Genomic DNA, 6,201 nt, shown 5'->3' with positions numbered 1-6,201 from the left:
TTCATTGAAGGTTTAATTTTACGCTTTTTACAATATCACTTTATTTTAAAAATTTTTTCATCAAAATAATGAGCCTAATAATAATAGCTAATGATTACTGAGCTTTCACTGTGTCAGACATTGTGCTAAACACGTGCATTATCCCATTCAAGCTCATGACTCCACAGAAGTGAGAATTATTATCTATGCTTTACAGAGAAGGAAGCTGTGATTCACAAACATATAGTAAGTTGACCTGAAAATTCACAGATAGGGAGAGGATGAGTCATGAGTCTAAAGGTTTCTGCCTCCAATATCCATGTCCTTACTGCCATATTTCATCTCATTTATTTATTATTTTAATTTTTTGTGTGTGTGTGCACTTGATTTTTTCACCAGGGTGGTACTGAGTGGTTCTTATATCACCTGATACCATGGCTCCACCAGTGTGCAACTCATCACTCTCATTCACCTTCCTAATTTAAATTCTGCCTTTTCCATGAAAACAAAATCAACAAATAATTAATTAATCTAAAATTTGCTCATATGAATTCCACTTGTCAGGGGCTATGGTCACTGATAATGTATTGCTTGCAATTTTATATGGCTAAACTTGAAAAAGTGGCTTGGGTGTCTTTCTTTTTGTCCACATCAGAATGCTCTCTGCCTCAAGCCATGATGCTAATATAAACAAGTAATTCTACATTTTGTCCTCTTCTGTGTCAAGGTTGTTCTACAGTGATCTAGTCACTAGCACAATCCAGGATTTAGTCCTTATAAAAAAGAAAAAAGAGTAATTCATGGACCTTGTGGAATGACATTCTTCACGCTATATTTTTCTTTATGGTCAGTATGAGTGAAGATATTTTATGCTCAATTTTTTAAAAAGCTATCTGAACTTTAAAATATTGAGGAAAATTGCAATGGAAGTTTATTCTTCATAGCCTTGTGTCCATTGGGTCATTTGTTAGGTCAGAAGGTTTTTTCCAGAATAAATTCCTCTTTAAAGTAAGCACATTATTTGAGACCAGCAGAACATAGTTTGTATATTTTTAAATAACTTTTAGGAATAGATCTATTCAATTACAGGCTTACAATAACAGTACACCACTAAAAACTAGATAAGCTGTAATATTATAGCTACTGCCTTAAATTTTCTGATCCAAACAATAGTGTGCATAGTTTCTCTCAACTTAAATGAATATCTTCTAGTACCATGCTGTTTTGATTACTATAGTTTCATAATACAGTTATAATTTGCAATCAGGTAGTGTGATGCCTCCAAGTTTGTTCTTTTTGCTCAAGATTGCTTTTTGCTTTGATATCTTCTGTGGTTCCATATGAATTTTAGGATTTTTTTTTTTATATTTCTGTGAAAATGTCATTGGAATTTTTATAAGGAGTGCATTAAATTTGTAGATCACTTCAGGTAGTATGGACATTTCAATAATATTAATATTAATTCAAATTCATCAACATGGGATATCTTTCCATTTATTTGTATCTTCTTAAATTTCATTCATAATGTTTTATAGTTTTCAGTGTATGATCTTTTACCACTTTGGTAAAATTTATTTCTAAGTTTTATATATGTATATAAATATGTGTAAATGTATATAAGTATGTATTATATATTATAAATATATATACATACACATACACACATATATGTATATTTTGGTTAAATTTATTCCTAAGTTCTTTTTTTAATATATATGTATATATACACACACACATATCCACATGTATATATTTTGTAAATGGGATTATTTTCTTGGTAGTTCATTATTAGTGTATAAAAACCCTATTTATTTTGTACATTGGTTTTATATCCTACAACATTATTGAATTCATATTAATTCTAAAAATTTTTTGTGAAGTCTTTAGAGTTTTCTCTATATAAGATCATGTCAAAACAGAATGATACTGGCATAAAAACAAGATACAGACCAATGGAACAGCATAGGGAGCCCAGAAGTAAATCCATACATTTACAGTCAATTGATCTTTGACAAAGGTGCCAAGAACATACAATGGAGAAGGAACAGTCTCCATAATAAATGGTGTTGGGAAAATTGAATATTCACATACAGAAGAATAAAATTAGAATCATATCTCACACCATATACAAAAATCAACTCAAAAGGATTAAAGATTTAAACATAAGACCTGAAACTATAAAACTCTTAGAATAAAACAAGGAAAATTTTCTTGACATTGGTCTTGGGAATGATTTTTTTTTTTTTTTGATATGACACCAAAAGTATAGGCAACAAAAACAAAAATAGATGAATAGGATTACATCAAAGTAAAAAGCTCCTGAATAGCAAAGAAAACAATAGAGTGAAGAGACAACCTATGGAATGGAAGAAAATATGTGCAAACTGTACATCTAATAAGAAGTTAATATCCAAAATAGGAACTCAAACAACTCAATAGCAAGAAAACAACCCAATCAAAAAGTGAGCAAGGAATCTGAATAGACATTTCTCAAAGGAAGACATACAAATGATCAACAGTTACGTGAACAAATGCTCAAAATCATTAATCATCAGGGAAATGCAAATAAAAACCACAATGAGACTCATCTAAATGGTAGGAATGAAAAAATTACCTCTAACATCGGGAAGGTTAATCATGAAATGTACAGCGCTTGGTACCATCCACGGCACATGACTATAAAAGAGCTAACAGTGACAGGCACAGGTATCACCTCAAAGAATACTATGATGAATATAAACATAATACAATAGTCACAACTTACAAGCTTTTTTCGATTTTAAAAGTCTTTTGGTTTGTTTTTTTTCTTGCCTATTTTCATATCTCTGAAATGCCTCTGGGGAAAGATCCTAAATATATAACACTTATACAAGGGCACCGTGGAATACAGACACTGCACCTGTTTACAGTCTAGTTGTGGCAGGTAGGGGCAGTGTACACGGCTCTCCTCTAGTCATGAATAATCTGATTTCCTTTTATTATTGGAGCTTACAGTCCAGTTGGGACAAGTAGAGGGAGAGACACAAAAGGAAAATTTCAAATAATAAGAACTGCTATGAGGAATACAAAGCAAGGTAACAAAATAGAATAAAATTGATGGGTGAATGTGGCCATTTTAAACAGGGTGGTCAGAGAAAGCCTCATAGAAGATGTGACATTCAATCTGACACCTTTATGATAAGAAATAACGAGCCATGCAAAGTTCTTGAGGAAACGCATTCTGGGCAGAGAAAACAAGGGTAAAGGCCATAGAATAAAAACAAGTTTATGTTTGAAGAGCAGAAAACAAGCCTATGTACCTACAGCGTAGAGAATGTGAGATGAATGTTGAGGTGAAGTGGGAGATATAGTAAGGGGGACAATAGGTTTTGGTAATAAGTTGAGACTTTATTTTAATTGCAATAAGAAACCATTAGAGGGTGATTTGGAACTTGGAGGATTAATTTGGGGCTAATGTGAATTATCTAGGATCTTTGGATGTCACAGCTGGAATAGTTTTTGAAAGCCTCAAACAAAACCACGATATGGAAAGACATTAAGAGGGCTGTAAGTCTCCAAAATCCTTTGTGTGACCCCCCAATATCTGATTAGTTGCTTGTATCTCTCTTATTATCAGCATTATCACATGTTATTATAATTTCTATTTACTCTCAATTCCTTTTACTAGACTGTAAACTCCTCGAGGACTAGGACCAGATCTTGATTACAGTTCCAACTCCCCCTCTTAACTCAATGACTACCAAATAGAGGACCCTTAACAAAAATCTATTGAGTGAATGAATACATGAATAAATTAGCTGTCATTTTTCTAAGACGGGTTGTAATTTAGTTTGTTCTTATTGTCTGGCTCATTAAAAAAGGGGGCTTTGTTCATAACTTGTGACTTTCCCAGTCTCCCGAGTTCTATTTTTATGATTTCCTTTTATTTCATATAGTTTGATAACTTAGCATGTTACTTTAGAACAACATAGCTTTTAAGTCTAGGGTGGAAAAGAAAGAGAAGACAATCTAGTATTGTTATAAATCTGCCCTTAGGACCTGTTTCTCAGGAAAAGCAGACAAGAATGAGTAGCGGTTCAGGATCTAAGAGCAGGCGGTGTCATTAAAAAAAAAAACCAGAACAGGCCATCATTTCCACAGTCACTTTCATTCCTCTGATACTCTAGCTCACAAAAGCTCTGGCGTGATTGTTGACAGTCAACGTGTGAGAACTGTGGTTCCTACTGCCTTTATACAGGAAATCAGTGCGGCTGTACGAGGAAGGGTGAGAAACGGTGTTCCCTCTCATGAATAAAAACTATGTATCCTGATGTTGCTGACAAACGGCTGAAGTTACTAACCTTATGATACACTCTCAGGGGAAACATAGGTGAAAAAGAGACTTGCTAGTTTTTCTTTCTTTCTGTCTTTCCTTTCTTCCCCCCTCACCTAGCTCTTTACCAGTGTTCAATTCAACCCAAGGAACCAGGAACTGAGGAGGAAGGAAGTAATTGACATTCAAAGCCTCTATTTTTAGACACCTTTACACTTTCCTTTGCTTCTAACTAGCAAGGATTTTTCCAAACAAGCTTTTAATTAGCAGGTGAGTTTAATTGATATGTGGGTTTCTCAGAAGGGGAAAGGACCTCAGTATGGAGAAGGAGGGGGAGGGACTCCATCACTCTCACTCACAATAGAAGACCATTAATTCATTTGCACCTGGATGTTTTAAAGGATCAATTTACTGTAGCAAAGAAAGAAGGCAGAGAATCAAAAGGTTGGAATCTGTCAGAGAAGAAAGAGAGGCACTATAATTTAACATGCTACGTGGATGATTTAAAACTTGGAAAAATATTGCTACCGACATCCAAATACAGAAAAATAACCTATTTGCATGTAGGCAGGTTCTGTCCAAGTGCTGAGAAAAGATTAATGTTTCAAGATCAATGAAGTTAACTTTTTTAAAAAAGTTTTTAGTCTACAGGACTAAAAACAATAAACTATAAAATAAAACACCTATTAAAATCACTTTCATTGATCTTAAAGGAGTTGATCTTTGATCATTGATCTTACTTGAATGGTGATTTTCATTCAAAAAGACATTTTAAAAATTGAGTCCAAAGTAAATAGTCTTGCTTTTTGTGAGAGGGGAAGTATCCAATTTTGTAAACTGAGAGGTTGCAGGAACCATGGGAGGGTATATATATATCATGAATCAGAAAACCATTGGTTGCATGCAACAGAGAAAACTACTGACAAATGTAGGTAGAAAAACGAAAGCATAAATTGAATGCATATTGGCTATCTTACAGAATCCAATTAATGGCTGAACAAGCCTCACAAAAGGATAGACACTGAAGAAGCTCTGAAATCTGGAAAGCAGAAACTAGTAGAGACAGGGTCCCCTGAGGCATCAGCCATCAGAATGACTCAGCTCTTAGCCCTTTGCTTTCCTGTTATTATTTAGACCAAAATCCCCAGTTCCCAGGACACAGGATCTGATTGGTCTAGCTTGATTCATATGCCCACCCACTAAAAGAGGAGGTAAGATATGTCAATTTTACCAGGATCATCTTTGGTGGAGGAGACATAGTTCAAGTAAAAAAATTCAGGATGCTGAAGCAACTTTTGGTCTACTTTAAAGCTTTATATATGTGTCTAAACACACAAATATAACATAAAACCTAACATGTCTATGCAGACATACACTGTTACAAAATTGGAGTTATCACATTTTCTTCTACTATTCCAGCACCCACACCCCCTGCCTTGCTTCACCATGATTACAGGTGTTAAACCGGCATGCTGACGTTCTGTGCCGCAGCAAGCATTGTTAAACTGCATGTTCTCCACCAGCCGGAGTGCAGGTCTGCATTCCTGAGGAAGAATATTCTCCTTTTATTCCCCTACAGCTAGCAACCATAAAAAACTGGCTGCACTTTCACCCTTTAAGATGCCTTTTCAGATTATTTGATATTTATTCTTTAAAAAGCCTTAAATAATAGCCTGGACCCTGCTGAGTTCACCACAGAACTGTCAGAGACTTGTATTTATTAGACAAATGGTAGTTACATCGAACACAGAGTCCTAGGAGAGAAGCAGGCTACATAAACATCTCCTACTCCCAAATTTCTGCATTAATGGTGGACCCAAACTGAGATTCTTAGTATTATTCTAATAGAGAGTAATTCTTTGTTTGTAACAGGAAGGGATAGTTCATTATTTAAGAATGATCCACCCTCT

The 6,201-nt window shown here is 34.6% G+C and overlaps 1 non-coding gene across 1 annotated transcript; it reads right to left on the bottom strand.

Moving 5' to 3' along the window:
• Nucleotides 1–347: 347 nt before the first annotated feature.
• Nucleotides 348–448, bottom strand: LOC138393310 (small nucleolar RNA SNORD67). The gene has a single exon (XR_011235136.1). It is a non-coding gene; the product is annotated as a small nucleolar RNA SNORD67 (small nucleolar RNA).
• Nucleotides 449–6,201: the final 5,753 nt, after the last annotated feature.

Source organism: Eulemur rufifrons, chromosome 10 (genome assembly GCF_041146395.1).
Source record: "Eulemur rufifrons isolate Redbay chromosome 10, OSU_ERuf_1, whole genome shotgun sequence".
Lineage (NCBI taxonomy): Eukaryota > Metazoa > Chordata > Mammalia > Primates > Lemuridae > Eulemur > Eulemur rufifrons.
This window is presented reverse-complemented; position numbering and strand designations above follow the sequence as displayed.